This window comes from Mauremys reevesii, linkage group 1 (assembly GCF_016161935.1).
Source record: "Mauremys reevesii isolate NIE-2019 linkage group 1, ASM1616193v1, whole genome shotgun sequence".
In the NCBI taxonomy this organism is placed as follows: domain Eukaryota; kingdom Metazoa; phylum Chordata; order Testudines; family Geoemydidae; genus Mauremys; species Mauremys reevesii.
In genome coordinates this window covers 309,859,561-309,885,277 of record NC_052623.1, presented here as the reverse complement: position 1 = coordinate 309,885,277, position 25,717 = coordinate 309,859,561, and the positions used below count along the sequence as shown (strand labels likewise).

At 38.7% G+C, this 25,717-nt stretch overlaps 2 protein-coding genes across 10 annotated transcripts in view; one reads left to right on the top strand and one right to left on the bottom strand.

Moving 5' to 3' along the window:
• LRRN3 (leucine rich repeat neuronal 3) overlaps positions 1 to 21,170 on the bottom strand; it is a 46,492-nt gene extending 25,322 nt beyond the window's left edge. Inside the window, exon 1 of the mRNA XM_039520114.1 lies at positions 20,921 to 21,170. The gene's annotated coding sequence lies outside the window, so the exon portion shown is untranslated. The remainder of the gene's footprint in view (positions 1 to 20,920) is intronic.
• The window catches only part of IMMP2L (inner mitochondrial membrane peptidase subunit 2), an 866,964-nt gene that overhangs the window by 486,915 nt on the left and 354,332 nt on the right, over positions 1 to 25,717 (top strand). The window lies entirely within an intron of this gene.

Here is a 25,717-nt window from a genome sequence, read left to right as displayed (position 1 = left end):
TCTTATTATATAAATTAAGGACCCATTCTTCATAAACTACTTACCATACAAAACGAATTTTGTTTAGTGACAAAACTAATTTTCTTTCTTGATTTAACAATTTCAGCTACAGCCCCAAAATTCACTTTATTTAACCATTCGTGTGAACAAAACTTTGATCATACAAGAATTGTGAAATGCAGATAAGGGATTAAAAGCTGCTGAATTTCACTGTGATTCAGGAGATTCTTAAAAATGTTTGCAAATACTTTGTCCCAACTATTCACCCAGCTCTGATCTCCTGTCCTATACCAGTGTATCTGGAAACATTTGGAAATTATTCCTAGAATTTTGTCATGAAATAAACCATAACAGAATGGACAATTGCACAGTAATTTTTCTGCCTTGAGAGATGGTCTTCACACAGTCCAGAATAGTACACTAATACCAAAGGGTTCGATTGTATAGCCCACAGTGAGGGGTGGTGCTGAACATCACTACTTCACGTTGAGGGTGAGGATATAGAATGCCTTCCGGAGCCCCCATGTGCACAGAAGCCAATGCTACAACCCTGGATTTCTTTATGTGCAGACACATAAGGGCCAGGCACAATCTGGCCTTAAATCACTATAGACTTGTTCTTGCTTGCTTCCAAGCTTGTGCTTGCTTGCTATAGCTACCAAGTCACTAGACTTAGTGAAATAAAGTCTAATTACACTAAGCACAAACATAGCAGCAGAAAGAATAATATACAATGTGTAAAACTGTGGGCCATGAATGCTCCTTGATATGGATGTAATAGGATTCCAGAGATAAATCCCTGAGAGGGTTCATTATACCTACCAAATTATTGCTCGCTAGCTTTGAAATAACAAGTCTATGCCTTGACATTTAATCAGAGCAAGAAAGGCATTTATTGAATCTCATATTCAGGATTATTATTTCAGTAATTTACCAATTAATGTAATCTTTTTTTCTTGAAAGCCAGAAAAATGCAAAATGCCTGTTGTTTTTGCACAGACTTCCCACTTACCACCTCATATGCTAGTGATTTCTCTTGGATATACTTGTTTGGTCACTTTAATTGTAAAATACAATATAACGATATTTTATCATAAGTACAAGGCACTTTTCAGAATTTTGTGTGAGTAACAAAGGAAGCAAATGCCAGAGACTGGACAGCTATAACATTACACAATTTTAAAAGGAAATAAGATTAACTTTCTACTGAAACTTAAGGAGAGCAGATAGTCCTACTGAAGTGGCATGATATAATGACTAGAAGAAAGAATGTGCTACAGACCTAGCATTAGCTATGCATAGGGTTACTGTTCTTGAATGATTACATATAGATAGCTCTAGTCTATGGGACAGATTCAGGCTTAGAATGTACCTAAAAAGCATGCTGGGAACCACAAGATGCAATTTTTGTACCTTCCCACAAAATCCATATAGTTCGCACTCTGTGAGTCCTCTGTTAACCATGGAGAGTGTTAGGTCCTAATTCATTCAGTATCCCCAACTCCATTCTTCTACTGAGATGAATCATGCTCCTGATTATATGTGATCTCCATGGGAAGTTGTGTAGGATTTTTTTGGTACTCACAGGATGGCCTGAACATGGATCTATATTAACAGTACTTTTGCAGTATTAACACACACACAAAGTTGATATGGGTGCATGTTTGGCTTTATATGTCTATTCTATTTATGTGTCTAAATTTTGAATTAGGCCTTAAAACCTCATTTAACTGATGAGTGATATGTTTTGCTCGAACAAGTACTGTATGCACTATTTGTTAGAAATTGCAAATGATGTAGTAGTTTGACTTTGGTTTCACTCTTTTCAGTAGAAACTTTGATTATATTTTACTAGAATTTATAACCATCAGTAATTGTTTTGCATCTTAATATATAGAGAAGTAGGCTGAATAAATGCATAGCATATTAGAAATGCCATTAAGCAAATGATTCAACATGGAATTGCTGAATGAATGAATGCTTTACCACTCTTCTAAACAAAACACAAATTTTCCGCAATTATTTTACAATTGATTGTTCTATATTGTGGCCCAAGGGAATGTAAAAAGTCCATTTGTATTATTTTACTATTCTATTTCTTTAGTTTGATTAAATTAAACATCAGAAGAATTTCATTTCATTATACACTTTTGAAGGTGAATTAGTATGTTTTTCAAGAGTCTAATGACTTTTTATGGTTCTCTGTTTTCTAGACAGGCCCATTCTAAGACATTGAATCTGCATTTCGTAATTATGTTTATTTCTTATTTGTCTGCAGCATACACTTACATATTCTGTTTGTGTGGAAATAAAGGCATATGCCTTTCACCTTTAGACCATGAGTTTGAATCCAGCAAGTGTAGTAGGCACTTCATGCTGCCATCATCAGATGGCTATTTGTGGTCCTTATGAACTTGGTCTTAGTCCAGTTTCTGAACAGATGTCTACATCAAATAAACCATCACTACAGTTTCGTGCTAATTGGCAAATTCTCTTGAGAGACCAGGTGTGGAACAGGCATGGAGAAGACTATCCTCTTGCTCTGAGAGAGAGGAGGACATGGTTGAGGCATATTGGCAGAGCAGCCTTAAAGAAGTATGTTTGTATTCTTGCCAGGAGTGCCATTTGTGTTGTGTTTTTTTTTAATTCAGTCTAGAGTGTTTGTGTTTTATGCAAATTCAAGTTACTTGGCTACGTTTTTTTTAAATGTCCTTTCTCTCTTAGGGAGTTGCTCTGGATAGATGCAGAAGACCTGTTTCTGGACTTTGCTCCCCCATCTACATGACTCAGCCCCTAGACTCATTTCTAGAGTTTCTGAGGACATAGCAGAAATCAGCAGAGGCAAGGAAAGTAGCCATTACAGCTGTATTTGCTCATCTTCTTGCCCATTAATGTTACAGAAAATGGGGAATGGGGAAGATTCAGGGGGGACTGATTATTTTTCCCCTTCTCATTTCAGCATGAAAAGGGCACAGATGAAAGCAAAGGGATTACAGAGAGATAGGCAGTAAACATATATGGGAGATGGATAGGGGAACAAAATGGAGATAGAAAAGGCACACAGTGAGGTGCTAGTTTGGAAGGCAGAGATGAAAGAAGCCTGTAACTACTTCCTCTATGGGGAAGCTGAAAGGAGAGAAGGCCTGAGGCTTCCTGTACTGAAAGAGAGAGGGAATGTGTGAGAAAGCCACATGCCTCCCCATCTCCCAAAAAAAGAGAAATGGGAAGATACTTCCTGAAGATGCTAGAGGAGAGAACATGACTTCTGTCCTCCTTTTAAAGATGTTGAAGTCCGTGTACATAAGTAGGGGGAGAGCGAGCATATGCATCTCCCCCACCAAGCACATGGCCCACCCCAATCTGAGGTGCCTTTGAGCAGACACATCTTGTGAGAGGTTTCAAAGGTTCAGATAAGTATCCTTTACTTCTAGATTTTATCTAAACCCACAGCTGTTACATCCTGGTCCTAAAGGTTTAAAGTATATATTTAAAATATAATATATAAATTTATTTAAAATCACCTAAAAATCACCTGAATAGACACACAACCTTCTGGTGTCTGGGGACCTGTCAGTTCTGAGGCCTCAGTTTATTTGGAGTATTATGGGGAAATGTTTACATGTTGGCAGTTAGGCTTCCTTTCTTGTATCTTTTCTCTGGCTAAAAAGACTTTACTCTCAAATGACTAGCAGTCTGGCATCTTTCATGAGCCTGAAAATCACAAAACCAAAATATATCTTCCACAGTATGACCAGTGTAGACCAGGGATCGGCAACCTTTGGCACATGGCCCATCAGGGAAATTTTCTGGCAGGCCGGGACACTTTGTTTACCTGCAGCATCCACGGGTTCGGCCAATCACGGCTCCCACTAGCCGCAGTTTTGCCATTCCAGGCCAATGGGGGCTCTGGGAAGTGGCAACCAGCACATCCCTTGGCCCGCGCTGGCTCCTGAAGCCCCCATTGGCCTGGAACAGTGAACCACAGCCAGTGGGAGCCGCGATCAGACAAACCTGCGGACATTGCAGGTAAACAAACTGTCCTGGCCTGCAGCAGATTTCCCTGACGGGCTGCATGCCAAAGGTTGCCAATCCCTGGTGTAGACCAAGGTTCAACAAAATATGTGTATGCATGGTCTTTGCATAAAGACTTGGAGAAATTAGTCACTGGTAACTTGCTCCCAGGGCAGGTCATTCAGCAGGAATTTTGGATGTGCACAGAACACAGACAGGCTTGGTTCCCATATGGTTACAGAAATGCAGTAAAGTGGAACAATTTTCAGCTTCTGTGATTGGAGGATATCTGGATACATATTATAAGACTGTCCTCCATAAATGAGGAAAAGTTGAGGTGCCTTTATTATTCTTTTGTTCCACTTTTTCTTTTTATGGGGAATTTGCCAATGCAATATCACTGTCTTCCTTTTAAACAAATAAAACTTTAAAAAAAAAAGTCAATAGCTGTTGAAAATAGCAATTCCAGTCCTAAAAACCACTGGGAAGCATTTCCTGCTCAATTTTATCCTACTTTTTCTACAGCAAATTACAGTGGATCGGTATATTTGATTTGGGAGAAATGAAGTAACAGCTGCACAAATTGAGCTTGAGCACTCCTGAATTTTGAGGTGCTCAAATCTGGAAGGCAGGTGCTAGATTCCCTTACTGAATATTAGCTAAATCTGGAAAGGAAAAGTCAGTTTTTGCTTCCATGGCTCAGAAGTGGAAATCCTCCTAAGTGCCTGGTACTGTATCTAAAGCTGCCCAGGTCCAGAGCTTCCCCTCCCTTACTTTTCATTTTAAATTCTAGTGGGATCCACATACCTCCCTTGCTAGGCTTCAGATAGAGAGGGGCACTGTCCATTTAGTCCACCCAATTCCTTCTTTGGGGGCTGCAAGGTGAGGTCACACCAGTATCCCTAATCCAGTCTGGATTCTCAATGGGATATCTGGGCCAAAGCCTTCTACTCCTTGGGCACACTTGTTCCCCATTCACAGTGCCACCCCGCTCTAGCAGTGAGCCCTCCATTCACTGCAAGCTGCAGCATGAGGTTTCAGCTACCATACTCCCTCTCCCTCCCTTTCCTGTTGATAGCGGTCAAGGGAATGTTGGGAAATTTAGTTCTTTCCCTGCTCCAGGGCTGGCTCTATAGGCAGGGAGCTAACCAAGGAACTACAGCTCCCAGGGCCCCCTGTTCTTTCTCAGCTCCCAGGCTGGATCCCTGCCAGCCACTGCCCCTGCAAATGGGCTGCCCCAAGCAGCTGCTTGCTTTGCTGGTGCCTAGAGCTGCCCCTGCATGTCTAGTACTGATGTAACATTATAATAGAGCAGTAACAAAAAGGGAATGCAGAAAACAACTATGAGATTGGACAAATACACTGTCCCTCCCCATTCAACACAATGGATCTTTTCTTATTTTCTCTGAGTGTCATATACATTATTAGACATAATGAAATTTTGAAGCATTTTGAAATACAAAGCATTGATATACAACTAGCCTTTCTTGAACATGCTTATCATTAAAACTCTGGGGAAATATGTTTATATGTTGTGTCACTTAATCCCCATATCTTTGCAGCATAGAAAGATTCTGATAAAAATACATGGCAATATTTTTCTTTCAGACGCTGCTCTGTATCTCATAGACAACCTGAGTAACTTGTGGCAGTTGCTAGGGTAACCAATTTTTGTGATTCACAGAGTAAGTCCAAGAGTAAAACACATGTAAATTGACAATGAGCTACTGCTATTCTGGAAAACAGTAACATATCTACTCTTGTTTTGTCAATTTGTTTTCTATTAATATATCTATATAGTATATACATCTTGATATGCAAACAATTGCTCTTCTGCGTATTCTGCCCTTTTTTTGCACCACCCGTTTCTATGTTGCATAATTGGAGAGATCTTTTTAATGCTCAGTGGTTAAAATGTCTAAATAATTTTATCTTCGGGTATTTCCATGTCCTCTCTCATCTTGGTATTTAAGCCCCAAGCACATGTAAAGATTATTAGCTGAATAATTGCTTTCAGGAAAGACATTTTCAGAAAGCTATTCTATAGAACATTTTGTTTGTTCAACATTAGGGACCAAACCATTAAGAGCTAGTTTGTTCCCTTGTGCTGATCAGTAAGGGGGAGTAGAGTCCCCTACACAGCTACACAGGACCTAACCAGATCATAGGTTTGGGTACAGAGATGAGATCAGGAGGTTGTGCTTCTACTATCACCTCTATGAGAGCAAAGCAGAGAGGTGCGTGGAGTAGGAGGAGCCATGGCTCCATGTACTCTTGCATGCTGGCTAGCAGCACTAGCTAGATGTGAGGAAGGCAATGTGCAGCATGGTGTAAAGGGTTGATGTAAGATATTGCCCCACCCAAAAGAAAAAGGGGGAGCCTTTCTTACCTCTTCTTAGTGTGGCCAGATGTGCACCATTCCATACTTGGTGCTGAGCCTAAAGAGTCTGTCTAGCCCTAAATAAATCAGAACTTCAGACCCAAGAACTGCTGATGTGATTTATTTAGCCAAAAGCATCAGCAGAAAGTGATTTTAGTACTTTGTATGATTGCTGGCAATATTAGTAGTAATGCAAAACAATGGCATTAGTAAGTGAGAAGGAATGGATGTGCTTTTGAGAGAAAATGAAAAAGAATTATTTAGAAAAGTATTTTAAAGGCTGAATTAGGGCCTAAGCAGGGTATTCTTACTGAGGCAAAACTCTTGCTGATTGTCTTGGAAGATCTGTCTGAGTAAGGACTGCTGGATCAGATTGTATAACAGGAACTCTTTACATGCGTTATAATTAACAGGGAGCAATCAATATTTTTTGCAAACCAAATCTAAAATGTTTCCCTAGAGTGAATGCCAATCTGGCCGATTTTGTCAGAACAAATGTGCTGGGATAGGCTGAGAAATATACTATTGTTATTTATCGCTATGATTTTTATAAAACAAAGTTGTTGCTGCTTCTGAATCTTCTAGATGGCTTGTACTCACAATTACCTCTCACGGTGCACACAGTACCTTTATTTTAGTAATACTGACTACAGGCTTGCTTAATGTAGAAATATAAACAATCAGATACAATTAATGTGGAAATAATAAATTTCCTTCAAAATATTACCAAAGAATAGCATGAAAAGCCCCCTCTCTATCCCCTTCTCTCAAAGTAGTTACTAATAGAAGACTACTTCCAGACTGTTCCCCCTAAAATTAGTGCAATGAGATATACCTTCAAATGGAAATGAAACTTGTCTTACAATATGAATTCCATTATTGAGAATTCTGAAATTTAACATTTGGGACTAATTTCTCCCCTGATTTACACTCCATATGGCTTCAGTGGGGTTACAAGTACTCTACAATATAGGTAACTCTAATTGTATTGTTCATATCTTTTAAATAATCCTAGTAGAAGTATATACTGGATGAATTGCGATATTAGAGATGACTCCCATTGAGAAACCCAGTTGACACTAAAAATAAGTCTATGTTGGCAAGATTCTTTAGCAGACACACGCAACAAACAGCTCACTGCAGCCTTGGGTCATGTAAAGTGCAAAGCAGCTTCGATCTATTGACTGGATTAGTTAAAACGCAAATGTAGGAACAGAAAACCACAGGCTGGCATGGAGATTAGACCTTAATATTAATATCAGTCCAACAGTATGGATTTATACTTATGCTAATGCCAAAATCTCAGTCATATGTGTAAAACAGAAGTTGATCCAGCCAAAAATTATTGGAACACACTGAACACATAGTAGAATGGGGAAGATTGTTACTAAAGGCAATGTCACATTCTGGGGAATGGTTGGCCAGCCAGCAGTCAGACTGTTTCAGAAAATGGTCAGTGCCTGGTCTCTGAATAAAAACAGTACATTCATGTCCAGGCTTTTAAAAATGTCAGTGTAAAAAGGCATTCAGACAAGCTATTGTACAACATTGTGGGAGGTGGAGAAGAAGTTTACAGTGACAAGTTACCCCTCTCTGGAATGGGAAATACAAAAAATTCTCTTCTTGTGAACAAACAGGTGTTAATTTCATCGCAAACATAGTAGCAGAAACCCAGAGCCACAGGGCTTAGGTGCCTAACTCCCACTTGAGGTGGCTGTGTCTAAAGTTTAGGCTTCACTGAGGTTCTCAAAGCGCCACTTGGCTGCTGCCTAACCCTAGAGGTGGCTAAAACCCCTCAACAACTAAAGTTCCATTGTTAAAGTCCCAGAGGTACCCAAGTTTCTGCCTCTGGGCATGTGCACTGTTGCCTCAGTCTCTGTGCCCAGCCCTTATTTCATACTTAAGCTGCAACAGGATCGATCCTTAAGCCAGAGGTAACTAGTTGTATTCCTGACTATCTTGCCTGTGATGCCTGAGCCAATAGGCGTGCTCAGAGCATGCCTAGATCCATACAAAATGGCCAGTGGGAAGAGGAGGGAGGGAGAGAGGGAAGGGCGGAGGCAGAGGCAGAGACTCTGTAGCCTTCTCATTAGTGGCTTCACCCGGGATGTGGGGGACCCTGCTTCAATTCCACCTGCTGCCAGAAGAGAAGGGATTTGAACTTGAGTTTCTCTCCTCCCTGGTGGGAGCCCTTTTGCAATGCCTAAATGCCTTTGTGGATTTGGGCTAAATTGTCTCTGTTCTCAGTCCTGCCTCTTTGAATCTGAGACCTGAAGTATGTAGCAAGCCTCAAGGAGAAGGATCAGAAACATTGCTTTCACCTGTTCCAAGTATATGATGTCTCCCATCGGATTCCTGCCATGCTGGGATACCCAATCAGTCTCTGCTGCCTGACAGCTGAATCAGATTTTGTGGATGAAACAAATAGTCTTCACTTACCCCATGAAAGGAAAGGACTTTTAGCTTTGGGTTTCTGCTGTGTAGGATTTATGTACTCCATCGGAGGCATACTAGCCCATACGTTATAGAACTACTATAATTCCAAGGCCTTTGCTTATGAAATGCTAAACTGACTTGATCTGATCCTTAATACTGGGATTCTCAGAAGATCCTCTGTTCATTTTGGGTCATGTGGGTGCAATAAAGTATATTATCTGTATATCAAAAACTTTGTTTTATGAGCAGTATTTCTGCAAACAAGACTGATTTTACAGGAGTTAACATTTTCCTCAATCATGAATATTGGTCAGTGGCATATTGCTGCTCCTGAAAGAAATACATTTCAGTGCAGTGACAGGGTTAATGCCATCCATGAAATTTGGTCAGCCCTTTTGAAAGTTTATGATTAGCCTCTGCAAAAGAGGTTAAAAATTGTGTCCAAGGTTTATTCTGCAGCTTGGACACTTATGATTTCCTAGCTCTTTACAAGTAGTCTTATATCATGACCCAATTATAAACATTTCCCAGACATATTTATGTTGAACATTTATACTTTTTGTTTATATATAATATCTGTTGATTTTTTTTCTTAACTGTAATGTCATATGCCTTATTTAACATTATTGGGGTGAAATAATTACTAAGATTTTGTTGTTTGGAAAAACCAATAAAAAGCAAATTATACCACAAATAAGATTCTTAGGGCCTGATCCAAATCCCATGGAAGTCCATGTAAAGATTCCCATTGACTTCATTGGCCTATGGATCAGGCCAGAGAGTCTCAGAGTAATGATGCAGAAGCGCTCTTAAAAACCAAGAACTGAAATATAAAGAACACTCCCCCTCGTAACACTGTGATTTCTCCAATCCATGCAATAGTAAAACAACTTTTATTTAGAAGCAGAGGGCCAGATCCTTGGTTAGTGGAAATTGGTATAGCATCACTGAATTCAGTGGAGGATCTGGGCCAGAGCCCTAGAAGCACTTGAAAGTTTGGAAAACATATGGATAATTTTAAAGTTCAACTAGTAATTATTAAAAAGTACACCTACATTGACTACAATGCTTTGTATAAAATGGATTACTACTGAATGCTACTCATTAAGGCCAACATTTTCAAAATTGGGTGCCGTTATACTCCTAAATCCAAAGTTATATGCCTAAATAAAAGTGATCTCATTTTCAGAAGGAGTGAGCACTACAAATCCCACTGGAATCAGTTGAAACTTCAGATGCTCAGCAACTTTAAAATGCAAATCTCTTTTATTTAGATGCCTAAATTTAGACATCCAGGTCTGAAAACTTTGGCTTGTGGCAAATACATAATTTTAAGAAAATTACTGTAAAATAAAGTTATTCTATTTGTCAAGTTTTGCAATAAAATCATGTTTTACTGGTGCATAATGTAAGCCTTTCTATTCTTTTTAAAGCTTCTTACAACTGCTTTCAGGAGGCAATAGTAATATGAATCCAGTTGAGAAAAGATACCTGGTATTACATATGTGCACATTATGGATTTATGTAGGTGTCCAGTTTAGGCTAGATGATGAAATCAGCATGAAGTACAGAACTTAATGCTGTCTCGGAATAGGTGATAATAGACATGGTATCAGCAATGGCACAAAGATCAATGATAAGCAATCTGATGGTACTCTGATCGCCTCTGCAAATATTCTGTAAAAATATATCCTAGAGTTTGCGTATGTCTTAGATATAATCTACTATGCAGTGTTTTTGTCACATTTACTAAGCATCTGAGCTCACTTCAGTCACCTTTATTCATGCTAGGTTGTGTCTTACTTCTGGAGTAAATTTAGAGTGACCAGACAGCAAGTGTGAAAAATTGGGACGGGAGTGGAGGGTAATAGGCACCTAAATAAGATAAAGTCCCAAATATCAGGACTGTCCCTATAAAATCAGGACATATGGTCACCCTAAGTAAATTGCTGGCATTTGGTATAACCCTGCTTTCAGTATGCAGGGGAACCAAGTTTATAACTCTCATTACTACAAATGGGAGTATATGGTTAAATCCTTTGTATATTTTCTATAACTACATTTCAAAATATGTCTGGAGCACAAAACTTTGTCTCATATTAGGCAACTGGCCACACAAATGGGATGTAAAAGTTGGTTTTCCCCTTTTACAGTGAATTATTGTAGCTTTCAAAAACTGAAAAATCCATGACTGCTCCTCCCCTCCTCACCCAGATATTCTGTTGGCTGTGGAAATAATGAAATGCTTCACTGAAATATGTTTAACTACAGTGCAGTGAAATATGCAATATAAAATGAAAGAAAAGTGTTCCTTTATTGTAATGCTAAAGTGTGAAAGCTGTACTGATAGTGATGTTACAGTACTGGACTCATATATGCTCATTTTTTAAAAATGGGTTTCCTTTCTCATGAATTATTTTTTCAAGGCTAGACACATATTAAATATTGAGAAGGTTTGGTCTTCCTCACTGAGAATGTAATACTTTAGTAACAGTCGGATGTTCTATTGGCTGGCTTCCTGCACAACTGTTTCCCTCACAAACGTGAAGTAAAATGTGCAACAGGCAACCCAAATTAATCAAACTCCAATTAACGAAAAACTGATTAACTGAAGGCTGGTTATGTTCCCAGGATCTCTCAAAGCACAGCATCTGAAAAACCAGATGGTGGACTCTTCTCTGGATTCTGGGGATGGACATCCTGAAGGCAGGCCTTTTAAAGCTGGCTGGCTTGACCCCCCTTCCCTCATCTGAAATCCTGTTTATCTGAAGGCTTTGGATGTCATCTAGACCTTCAGAGAAATAGGATTGCACTAAAATGTGTGAAATGACTAGGATTTTTCCAAACAATGAAAAAGGAGACCTCTTTGAGTTATTCTTTTGTGTCTGCTACCTTGCTGTATGAGTTCAAATGAAGCAGCATGATGAGTTCTGCTTTCCTAGATGGAAAAATGATAAAAACACCAACAGGTGAAAAGAAAAGACTCTTAATGCCCCACTCTTGCTTCTGTTGACATCATTCAGACTTTTGTCATTTATTACAATGGAAGTAGGATTGGGCCCAGTGGTGGCAATTCTTAGGTCCATCTGTGAAAGGATTTTAAATTGCTCTGCTTGTTATAGACGTTTTAATGTTCATAGTTTCATTTTGTTGGTTTTTTAGCATAACATTCTCTTATAATTAGCTTTACACAGAACTCAGTTGAAATGTTGCTAAGGGGAAACAGAAACCAACACAATTAGCGAAAAACAAGTATGAATAAAAGAGAACAATTTCAGTTAAGGCTTCCCACAATGTTTTTTATCCAGCTCAGTTGTACTAGGATACTTGAACATAAACAAAAATCACCCGGAGTATATGAAATTGCCCACTTTAGAGACAACATGATAGAGGGCCATTTGTGCTGTAGTATCTGTTGCTAATGAGGAAGAATTACGAACATCATATGAGTTGTTAAGCAAAATTTCCTTGGCTTATACCCCTACTAGCACTGTTTTATTACTCCTTTTTCATTTCTTTCCATTTTGTGTGTTGTACATAATATAATTTGTATTGTAGAAAGAAAAATGTACATGTTACAGAATGTGATAATCATATTTAAGGGTATGTTTCCAGTGGGTGGAAGCCCAACTTCCTCACTGGTGTGGGCATGTTGTGTCTGTATGTTAGTGTCAGCTCCAAAGTGGATACAAATGCGACTTATTTGCTCTTCTTCCTACTGGATTTGCACTTGCTATTGCATTGGAAGGGATGGTGAGGGGTGACAAAAAGTTGGCCCACATTTTGCCTGGAAAAGATAGGACACATTCTGAAAATGTAACCCTTAAAATGAAATGCATGGTAAGGTGTGAAGATTAATATGTTATAGAAAAGTTGAAGAGAGTTCACACAGTGCCTTAATTGCCTTATTCACTTAGGATCAAATCCTGTTAGTGCCCAATGTTACAGTGTAGCTGCACAGAAGGGACTGGGCTTAGGGAATTTGGTAGGGATATCCAGGTTCAAGCATTCAGAGAATTGTTGGCAATGCTGTAACAAAGGTGAGGCGAGTGAGGCACTTGCCTTGGGTGTGTAAAGTAGAGGGGCGCAGATCTACCGTTATCGGCGGCGCTTCTCCGAGAGGGACTCAAGGACATGCTGTCAAATTGCTGCCGAAGAGTGAATGAAGCGGCGGCAGCAATTCGGCGGCAGGTTCTTCCCTCCGACAGCGACTCAGGGACCCACTGCTGAATTGCCGCCGAAGAGCCTGGAGCCGGCCCTTGCCTCGGGCGCAAAAATTCCTTGTTACGGCTCTGATTGTTGGGTCTTTGGGAAGGAGGACGTATGGCCAATGGATCTGTAATTACATGGATCTGCTAGCTATTGTCTCTGCCTCCCCATTGTTGTGGGATTCTGTGACTTTGCTGACACTCTTAGGGGCAGGATCCTTTTTCCCATGAATATCTGCAGTGCACCACCTTTACTTGGGCTATATGGTAAGCACAAAATGTTTCCATTATTGTAATACATGTGACAAGCAACTGAAGTGCCAGAAGCTGGTGTTTGTGTGTGTCTGTATGTATACACACTCTTCTGACACTTCAGATATATATGATGCCATATATAAAAAAAAGTGTCTGAGTAAACTGCACCAAAGGAAGTGTCAGGAGGATGCATAATCTGAGCAGTGTGTGCCAGGTGAATCTTCTTAGCCCTATATTTACAGTGACGTGCTTTTTGTCTTTCCTCTCATCTCAGCATTGCCCCCATAAACTAGTATTACTATCATTTATCATTTTGCCTTTCTCAAGGCAGTGTGGTCTCTCCATACTTTATCAAGTAATAACCATGCTAGCAAATTCTATTAAAGGGAATTAGAGTGAATAATAAAATCACCTTATTGTGGACGTGTCATAAAAATAACTATTGTACAAACTCAGCAGTTGTTTTTCAACTTAATATCTGGCCATGTGGGAAAAATATACTCTAAAAGCCTTAGTCCAGTAAAAGTATCTGGGATAAACCTCAGCACCAGGCATAGAAAATTAGTCACATCGCTCCTATTTATTGTTAACTGGCATTAATGGGAGTTATGAATCTAATCTGACTCCCACAATGCTGGAAATGGAACTCTGCCTGTCTGCAATATTTTATTTTTCATATTTAGATATTTTTGTTTAGAGCTTTGCAAGAAAAATAAATGAAAATGTGACCCATTTAATTGTTTTCTAAGCTTTAAAATTGGGAGGGGGGAGAAACAACTTTTAGGAGTCTGGCTATTTTCCATGTTGAACACCTAGAAGACTGCTGTTTTGTGAGGGTTATGGGAGCAGCTAGAGTTTGCTGTTTTGGATAGAGGGAAGGTTTCTGGGAGTCTGGGCCAAGTTGGGATTCTTGTCTAAAACAGGTCCTGACTGGTCCCTCTTCCTTCCTGACATGCTCCACTTCCCTGCACTGCCTGCTCCTGACCTCTCCACCAGAACAGAACCATAAAGGAGGAGAGCGTTTGCATTGGGCCATCAGGCTAATGGCGAAGAGGATTCAGCACACTACTGGCAATGTGTGGGATTAGGCCAGTGTCAGCACAGTGTCAGCACAGCTAGGGATAAGGATGCCTACTCTGGAGGAAGCCCCTTAAGGCAGGGTAGGTAGAGAAGCACCTCATTTGGAAATAAGGGAACAGGAATGGGACAAGGGAAAGGAAAATATATATAAAATCCTTTTAAATTTAGAACTAAACTTATACTTTTGCAAGGATTGAGAAAACTTATCTTTACGTTTTAAAAAAATCTTATGCAGGTGACAAATTTCACACTGATTTTAAGCACAATGCAAATTTACATGGCATATGAAGGAAAGGGAACTCAGACCTAATGCACAATGCAATATTTTGTTCTATTCGCAGCCAGGTTATGTCACTGCTGTGAAACCGAACTATAGGTCTTGATTTAGGAAAGCACTTAAGCCAGTGGTTCTCAAACTTTTGTATTGGTGACCCCTTTCACATAGAAAGCCTCTGAGTGTGAACCCACTTGTAAATTAAAAACACATTTTTATATATTTAACACCATTATAAATGCTGGAGGCAAAGCGAGGTTTGGGGTGGAGGCTGACAGCTCGCGACCCTCCATGCAATAACCTTGTGACCCCCTGAGGGGTCCCAACCCCAATTTCAGAACCCTTGACTTAAGCACATGCATATGCTTAAGTCATGCTTACTCAAGAGAACGCTTGGGTGCTTTTCTGTATTATAGCCATAGTGATGAAGCTAACCAACCTTATTGTCATTTGCAATTTCCTCTAATTGTACAAAATCATGCTAACAGCCCACTAATTTGCTGAACTTGGTGTTAATAGCATCACATTCCCTGCATGAGGAGTTTCCCACAAGGAGATTCCTGTTTTCTTTTCAATGACACTGTCCACTCCCTTGTGGTTTTCAATCCTAAAAGGCTCAATAAAGTAAGTCCCAGTAGATGACTTTGCTGGAGTTTGTGTGTATCTGTCTTTCTATCTCTTTCTATATATCTATTATGGTGCATGTTGTTGTTAGTCTCTAATTTATTCAGCAAACCTTTATAGAAATTGGCAGCCTCATAGATAAGAGAATTGTATAAACAGTCATTTTTTTCTTAATGCGTGTAGCTGGATGTCCGGGGGATTCTTGATATAGTTGAACTTAGAGCTGATATTTCAACCTTTTTCTTGGAAGACTTCTTTAGAGACTTTAATGTTTTTCCTGGCAGAGGAGTAGTTATTCACATGAGAAGAAGCCTCCAGTAAAAGACTTCTTGGATAATGCTAATAAACAGTAGGCATTTTGAAAGATTTTTTTTTTTGGTCAGCTTTTTTACCTCAGATTTGCAGACTTTACCTTCCAAGATTGAAGTTTAAGCAGTAAGGGAAATTGTTAAGTGTTTATTTTGCACTAATGTTGTGGAAAGCTATTTCTCACCTTGATTTAAGTACAAGGGGGCAGATGCTCTTCTGGCATAACTCTGAAGTCATTGGAATTACCAGAGAATTTGGCCCAAAGATTGTATTTAATTCCATAAATAATAACAAAAATAATGTGAAGCCCACAGCACTTGGTTTTGGTCCAGTTTACTTTATGGCATAGCAGCTACAGAAAATGTTCTGTCTAAAAGAAAATATGTTAATGGAGAAAAATGTTAGACCAAGAAGAAATGTCTCCATATTGCACTGTACCAACGTTTCATTGTTTAATGTACAAATTGTGTGCTTTGACTTATATTTCCATTCAAAATTGGATCATTTGAATGTATTTATAAGTGTGAATTGCTTTCAAGGCAAACTGATAAGTAGAACTGGGAGTGGGAAGAATGAGAGAGATGCAAGAATAAGCCGGATTCCAAATGTTTCATAATTTAAGACTAAGCATAAAGTTGAAGGAAAACTGGCCTGATAAATGTTGTTTATCAAGTGACGCCTTTGAAAATGTCTTTGAATAATGGAAAAGGACTGCTCCTCCAACAGCCAGTAACTGGAGTCTCCGGTTTTTTCTTTGTTGTTCACTTTATACTGGATTTTAGGTGTTTTACTATATAGTGCCACATTTTATGTGTATATGAATAAAAATGTATTATTATTTCATTTCTTGAATCTTTCAACATAGCTCTCAACTAGTAGAAACATATCTGGAGTATCTGGAGAGGTTAAAGCAGCAAAGAGTCTTGTGGCACCTTATAGACTAACAGACGTTTTGGAGCATGAGCTTTCGTGGGTGAATACCCACTTAGTCGGATGCAACACGAAAGCTCATGCTCCAAAATGTCTGTTAGTCTATAAGGTGCCACAGGACTCTTTGCTGCTTTTACAGAGCCAGACTAACACGGCTACCCCTCTGATACTGGAGAGGTTAAAGTTAACAAGCCTTTAGAAAAAATTGCAGTTACTGTGTATTTCACTCTCACCATATTATTCTTCCTCAACAGTTAGTACCACAACTACTTTACCTAAAGCCTAAGGTGGGAATGGCCCTGTTGAGATCCAGGAGGGATCCTCAATGGATACAAATCAATATTGCTGCATTCACTTAGCTGAATGTGTGCCATTTTATCCCATGGGAGGAAATGGCCCTATATTAGGGAGGTTGATATCAGTGATATCAAGTATGTCTATTACTTTCAAATTGTGTCTTTGTAACCTTACAGTTCATCTAGATCAGCGGTTCTCAACCTATTTATCATTGTGGGCTGCATATGCGGCCCACAATGTGTTATGTGGGCTGCAGGTTGAGAAGCACAGCACCCCTCTCAACGCCCCCCGCCACCTATGCTCAGTGCCCCTCCCTCCCCCTCCCCCCCAGCCCAGAGATACCTCCACAGAACTGGGCCAGGAGCAAAGCCCAACCTAAAACCTGGGGGTGCTGCAGCATCCCCGCAAACCCCTTGTTTCCAGTGCCCCCACCCCCTCACTGCCCAGAGCACCCCCTCCCGAACCTGCCCAGAGCCTCACTCTACCGCATCCTGCCCCACTGCAGCTCTCACCAGCTCCTGGGAGTGCAAATTTAGAATTTTTTTAGCACACAGATAGGCCGCAACTGTGTGCTAATTGGGTCACATGTGGGCCATGGGTTGAGAACTGCTGATCTAGACTGTGGATTCTAAAAAGTGTTTTTGATACCAAAAACATTGATGAAAGCTCATTGTGACCTATAGTTGACTTACAATAATAGCATTCAGCTGTTTACAAACTGCTCAGTATAATAAATAAATAGCATGTACTGCATTTTCCAACTTACAATGAACAATATTGATTTCTTGCTAGTACTGATGCACCTAATGACCTTTAATGGCATCTGCTACACTGTTTCTTCTCATGTTCCGATGGCATTTCCACTCAGTAAAGTAAAACATTTTAATTGTTTACTGAAATATCTTCCCAGATCTATGTATGTAACCACAGCCCTCTTATTAAAAGGAAATTTACACATTTTTTTTGTTTTTTTTTTTAAATAACAGTTTGCCTTGAGTGTATTATACAGGAACAACTGTCTAGGTATATTTGAAAAGGTGACCTTTTTTGAGAAATCTTTTATTTCAAAAATACAAAAACAAAAAACAATTTTATGAGTGATTTACGTCAAATCAGTTTTCCATATCCCATTTTGTAGTTTGTCTTTAGTAATATTTTCGGAGTATAAGGTAGAAGAGTTTACAAAGTGTCTCTGATAATACTCTAGAGATATTAACTATGCCTTCTGATTTTTATGCTTTTCTTCACCTTAATATGTTATTGGGTGGAAGAGGGATACACGAGTTAGTGGAGTAACTGAACTATATTTCTGATACCCCATAACCTGCTAAAAATGTCTTAATACAATGCAAGAAATCAAATAATGTTTAATTGCCTTTATCTGGAGGCTTTCCTTATTGAAGCAAGATAGTGCTTATCTTACACCAGGCTGTTTGTTTTTTTACTGCTTATCTTATTCTATTACATGAGCTTCTATAAAAATTTAGCTATTGAATGAGCTCTTTAACTGCCAGCTAGTTAAAGTGATAGAAGTTCTTTTTGACCAATAAAACAGAATTATGTTTGCTCCTGGAATCCATATTAGCATCATTAAGATTAGGGGTCAAATTCAGAGAAAGCAGTTGCACCTGCATTAATTTGAATTACTCTGATTTACACAAAGTCTGAGTTTTGTCCTCCTTAATCACAAGTGGGTTGCAGTATATTAATATTTTCATAAAGCTTCTTATGCTAAGCCTATTAATAAGGATTATGCATGATTTTTTTTATATGCATTGCAGGTGGCAGCATGTTACAGATGGTCTGGTCTAATCTGGTAGAAAACCAAAATAACCACATGTTCCTAGGTACTCCAAACAGGAATTGTGATGTAATTCCCAAATCTACCATCTCTGAAAGGGGGTACTTCGAGGGTTGCCATAACAATATCAGCCAGTCATTGTCTCTGACACTGTGATATTATACCAGCGGGCTTTAGGGAGTATTAACCATAATATAAGGTCACCATATAGTATGGCTGGGTTAATGGGTAAGAAGTCTTAGTTGTTTATCAGGACATCTATGTTTCCTTTGTATTCATGAGTAATTGGAATGAATGCATGTTTCAAAAGCTGGAAGATCTTTGTAAATAGTGTAACAGTGTGTGAAATAGTATATGTGTCAGAAAAAGAACAGTGGATCTTAGGTTTAAAGTTATCAAGGTTAACTTTTAATGGTATTGATTATGTAAAATATGAGTGAAAGTAAAGATTCAGAACTCTGGATTGTGACATATAATGCAGAAAAAGTTTTCATGCAAGTAGTACTCTGCATATAACAAGAAGAAACAATACGAGATCTTTCCTCAAAGCAGTGCCACATATTGTACCAGTATAAACCAGAGGGTTGCAGTTCTCCTTTAAACAAATAAAACCCCCAAAAAAACAAAAACAAAAAAACCTCCATGCATGATGACTGAAAAGGTAGATTTAAGTAATAAAAGCAGAAGTTATATTTCACATTGTATGATAAACCTGTATGTTTTAAACAGACTTCCATTCATAAAGCAAGTTTGCCAATAATGGGAGCTATGCTTCAGTACCTTTCATTTTGCACTCTGAAAAGAAACCTCTTATTAGGCTCATTTATTTTCCAGAGGGAAAATGAAATGCTGTGGCATATTGTCAGAGCTGCTTTACTGTCATCATTTACAAAGGTCATCTGAATTAATTGACATCTTCCTGTACATATTGTTACACTAACCCTGTTCTGATGTATTTATGAGGTGACAGGTATGCAGCACTTGACTGTCTTTTCATGTTTGTCTTCACTGTAATTTGAGAAACAAACAATAACTCTGAAGTTGCAATTGTACAAGCAAATAATTACGTTGCTACAGAGGAGCAGATTCCTGTTGGTGTTTTTGTAGGGTGAACAGGAGTGAACTGCTTTAACACCTATGTGTTATTCCATAAAACAGAAAAGCTATGTAGAAAGCTTTAGAAGCACACATTAGACAGCCAACCTCCCCTTTGCATGGATACGAAGTAAAATCTCTTAACCTAGCTTTCACTGCTGCCTAAGTCACTGGTCCATGTATGCTGATGGACTTTACTGAACATGTTTTCATCTTAAGGGAGTTATACTATTATACTAAAGCCTTTACTTATATTGGGTGAAAGGTATGAGACACAAGTACACATACTAAGCAACATTAAAGCAAGCATGATATTTCATATTGATTATATGGAGAATTTTTAGCTCTTATTCCCCCCTCTGTTCCTCTCTCTGCCCACTCCCGCGCCCCCCCCCCCCCAAAAAAAAAATCCCCTGTGCCAGGCTCTTCTCATTCTGCTCAGCAACACTGGGCAAAAACTAGACATATGAAAACAAAGACATTTTCTTAAAAAATAAACTGAAAAGCCTTCCTGTAGAAAAACAGGCTAGGGGAAATATAGCAATTGATTTGAACAACAATCTTCTCAAATGAAAAATGTACTTTAGAGCCACCCTGCTGTGGTCTTGTTAATTACCAAAGAAGATTAGAACTCTTTTGCTTAATGTTATCCTTTTTACCTAGCATGTGTCAGTTCCAGCTACAGTAGCAATCAGAGCTTCACACTGTCCCTTCTGACTGTTAAGGGGATTTTTTTTAGGGGAAGTCATTTGCCACAATCCCTAAGATGTAGCCTGGCAGAAATTCAATAACTGTTTGTGATATGCTCATTCAGCTTCGGTGCTCAGTGGCTTTAGGTCTTGACATACAATGGCATTTGCCTTAATCCAACCATTGGAGAGAGAGAGGAAAAATAGCTGACCTGTATCTTGTTTTATTGGTTTCAAAACATGGAGAAACTGTTTAATTTGATTTTGCATTGCAAAGACTGGGGGAAATGTTCTTTTTTTAAAAAAAACCCTTTGATGTTCTTTCAAGCTAGCAAATGCACACATCTAAGAGACCTGCAAACACATTTAGATTATCCGTGGGCCAAAGCTGGTTGCATTTGTAGTCTGAACGTAGAGTTAAATTTGGAAAGAGTCTAATAGAATAAGTTGAAGGAAACAAGAAAGGGGGGGTTGTGTAAATGAAAATATAAACAGTAGAACACGTCATATTATATATATAAAAAAACTTACCCTGGAAGAGTAGTTTCAGTGCTGGAGGACTTCTGCATCTGTATATTTGGATTCCTTAGTGCAGGTAACCACATATTTGTGTTAATGCCAGGGTCTGACGAGTTGCATGTATATATAGTATATGATACATTTATCTATAGATATCCTACAAAATGAGAGAATCTCTGTGCTGCCAGCTGAGATCCCTTACGTTTGTCAGAGCTCTGTTGCTGGCTGACTGAGGTTCACAATCCAGTGAAGAGAAAGATGCCTGCTAGCTCTCCTTATTTCTCCTTGTTTCCATGGTGGTTAGAGCTGCATCGTTCACCCGATCAGTTGTCACACTGACATGGTGCTGCCTGTTCAGCGGTCATTAATAACTGAACATCCTCCACTCCCCAGAGAGGAGCCAATAGCTTCAGAGTGCCAAGATGTAGCACTCGCAGCTGCTCCAGTCTGGTTGGCTGAAAAATCCTGTCTGTTATATGACATTGCTGCTTAGGGTATGAATAAAGGGAACAAGTCTTTATATGTTTCTGGGTATCTCTTCTGATTTGGGGAGGGCATGGAGCAATGCTTTCATATTTTTGTGAGACAATGTAGGATATTTAAATTAATCTTTAAGAGCTAGAAGAAGGGTATCTATGCTCAAAGCAACTGATCAGAGATCACTAAACTTTAACCAGGTTGCTTTAGTTCAAAAGATTGAAGTCTTGAAAATATTGATACAGATTGAAGTCATTTGGTAAAGCATTTTCTTTTTCCTGTATCTTTTCCTATATTTTTTAATTTTGGACAGTATAGATGATTTACCAATCTCTTTCTTTCCCCCTTTTTTAAAGATAGAATATTAAAGTTTTTTATGTGCTTTGGCTAAAAATCAATTTTACAAACGTAAAATGTAGTATTAATAAAATGAAGAACAGATTAGTTTTTTTTAAAAATCATTGTTTTTTCCCCCCTCTTGTCCAGTTCACTGGTTATTGTCTGGCCATTTAGTAAAGTGAAGCAATTGACTGCACAGAATTTTCTTTTTTTTCCTCCTTATAATATTTTCTTTAGTACTTTGGGGACTATTGCAGAGGCACAGACACTGTGTTTGTCCTTAACTCTGTAAATAAAAGGCAGGCAAACTATAGTATATATCTGTGCAGGCTTCTGAGGTTACAGAACAGTTCAGAAAAGGTTTGTTTTCTGAAAATGTATTACCACTTTACTTTCCAAACAACAACAATTAGGCGGACCTTGTTTAGAAAAAAACTTCTCATTGTGAATACCCTATCATGTAAAGAAATGACTTTGTAATGGGTGACAAAGAATAGTGGACTATAAAGACCTGTTTATCAACAGGTCAAAACTAGAAAGGATTTGTCTTGCATAAATTTCCTACTATAACCCTGACTGATACAGACCACCCTCTAGTGGAATAAAATGAAATGTGGTTTTCATTTCATTTTCTTCAGTTTTGTTTGAAGAAAGATTGACAGTCATGTCTAATTGCATGAGGGATCAATATCTGTTTCCTAAATGAAACAGCAACAAAATGTCACAGTTCTATTAAAATAATAGTTATTGTTTTGTGAGCACAAAGTATCACATTGAATCTTAGATTATAGGCTTCATTAATTCCCTGAGGAATTGGTTTTATGCTTTATGAAGTTGCTTATTTTATAACATATGATTTAAAAATACTGCTAAATACTTGGAATAAAAGTCACTTTGGAGTAAGATGTTAAGAGCAAATAGGTGCAAAACCCACACATTCCTTGCTGATACTTACATTAGTAGTAGCTATAATGAAACACACATCTTGATTTTTCAAAAATATGTTAATGCTGAATTTATTCTTAATGATGAGAACATCTTATTCATGTTGTTTAAAGATATGTGCAGGTCTCATTTTTATATACATGCACATGCGCACACAATTTCAATGAATCATTCAAGAATACTAAGAGCTGTACACTTCAGTTTTCTAAGTAACAAATAGTGTGTGAGAATCATGCAAAAATGATGCAATGATTTGATATATGAAATTTAGATTATATTTTTACTACTTAAGTGCTTCATTTTGGTTGATTGATATGGACTATATAATTGGAGGGCTAAATAATTAAATCAGTTAGCGTGCACTTGCATAAGGAAAGTAAGTTTTGATATGTAATTAAAATACCTCCTTGATTGACATGTATATGAAACTACAGTTTAACTGATATTTATATAAGAATATACTTTAATTATATCAAAGAAGAGAAATAATTTAATTTTCATTTCAGCTAATACCAAAGATTTTTTTAAAGATGTTTTCAAAATGCTTGCAACATAAAATACTTTTTATAACTGATACAATTATGATGATTAAGGTTCATTAGAAGCTCTTTTCCTGCTGATTTCACCAACATGTTTGGTAGTTTTAAAATAGCAACATAATTTATTTCACCAGATTTATATATAGTTTATTAGCTTTCACTCTGCATTTTTTTTCATCAGACTGTGAGGCGAGGGGCAGAGTGAGGGAGAAAATAAGGTGTGCATACACTAAAATGGAGTTTGTTTTCAGTGGGTTTTACATACTAGGTGAGTGAGACATCAGAACAAACTCAATAATTATTGGTTGAAATGGAGAGGTACTTTGATGCAGTAGAGGAAGGGTAATCAATCTGGGAGTTGTGACCACTCTTCTCTATAGTGAGGGAGGGAGGCTGAATTTTTTTTTCCTAGTTGTAACATATGGTCATAGTATGGAAAAGGTTGAGAATCACTTTAATGGACTATTAATGGGTTGTATGTTTACAGTTGTTAAGAGAGTTGATGGTGACAGAACTTTTATTACTGGCATTATTTGGAAATTAGTTCTCTGAATGCACACAGAACTATGTTGAAGAGATAAGCAGAAGTGCTTAGAAAGCTTAATGAAAATTACATACTAAAATGTTTTTTAGGTTGCAAAGTCAAACACTTGAAAGTTAGGAAAGGCCTGATTTAAGGTTTCGATGCAACCTTGATTCTGCCTCCTTTTGCATCCACCGTGAACTGCATGAGAGAGCGGTTCTGTGGAAAACATAGTTTGTGATTGTGTAAGTAATGCTAAATAATGCATACACACAAGGGGGCTGAACTGAGTTTGCATGGGCAACTGTAAATCTGACATTTCCTAACTTTTGAGTGCTTTTGCAATCTAAGCAACATTCTCTTAATGTAGGTTATGTATGTAATTTTCTATGTGTTCGGTTGTTTAAAGGGAAAAGATATAAATAAATTCTATTTTTTACGACTGTATGCATCGCCAGCAGGGTATGACACCTGAATCTTCAGTACAGCTTGATCTACAGAACTAACTGTAGCTGACCACTGGAGAAGCCTGTTATCTTTGGTGGGGAAGAGGGAAATGGGCCACTGGGGCTATGTGCTGAGTCTGGTTGGGGAATCTATGCCCAGCTCTCTCTGTCTCCATCCTCCCGCAAGAGTTGAGGGGTGTCCCAGATGGGAGGGTGGCCACTGGGGCCAAGTACTGTATTCGGGGAGGGCTGTGGTGGTGAATAATGGCAGCTTTGCCTGGCTCACTCCTCAACCTTTCTCTATAATTGATCCAGCAGCTCACAGGAGTTTCCAGTACAGCATGTGTGCTGCTGTTTGTGTGGTGGCACGGCCCAGCCTTAGAATGTCAATGTTCACATATTACTGTGGCACTTTGGCAAAATTTTCCTGAGGACCATAAGCAAGGGAAGGGGATTGGTGATTTTTAATAGTTTATATTTCAGCCAAACATGAACAGATTTTTAAGTGGCGGGGGGGAGGGAAAGGCATGTTTCTAGCCCCAGAGCTTTTTCTGAATTTCAAAGTGTTGCTGGTATTAGAGCTTATAAAAATGCTTGCAAGAATCTTTTATATGGAAAGAGTTAGGCAACCTAAATATGGGTGTTGCCACCAACTCCTCCTTTGACAAGTACTGAGGGTTACTGATACTAAAAGGATGGCGATTAAGCAGAAGGACCCAAGAAATGTAGTCCACAGTCCTGTAAAAGGGATCCCTATGGACTTACCCTTACATCCATGTAAAGACTCATGAACTTCAGCGGGACTCTATATGGGTGTAAGAGCCCACCTAAATCTATGTCTTTGCAAGATCAGGACCTTAGTGAGCGGCACAATAAAGGCCAATTTCTCATATGTTTAAATTTCATGTAAGATATATTTAAAATCTGAAGGTGACTTAAGTGAGGTTGAATATGGACATAGTTAATAATCTGTTGCTTAACTTGATAACCATGGGAGTTTTGCATGTTTCCAGGTGTGCTCAAGTTCTTAATTAAATGGCAACTGTGCTTCATATGTTGGAATTCAAAATAAACTCCTGGGTTATGCCAGAACTGCAGTCAACAGAGCGCAGGGAGGGCAAGTTGTCTGCAAGATTGACATGAAGGCATCTGTCTGAATGTGTTCTGCACTGGAACTGGTCTGGTTCCTGGTGCAGCTTGGAAAAATGTCAGAACTACTTTAATTTATGGCCAACTGCCCCTGGCCCTAAGTGTGGATTCCGACAACCAGGAATCTGTCCATATTCCCTTGCCTTATAACATGTCCCTTCATTGGGGGCTGAGAGAGACTGGAATCGAGACTGCACTGCTTCTCTGTGTCACCTGGGAATTCCCTTACTGAAGGGGAATCCTGAGGGAGCTACAGTGGTGCAAAGCAGCCAGAACATAGAGGAACTTAAAAGCACAGTGTACTCATTTCACTTTAAAACTGATTTTGCCTCAGCTGTGTTTGACATTAGATCTTTGTCTGAAGACAGAGAGATCTCCTCAACCACTTCAG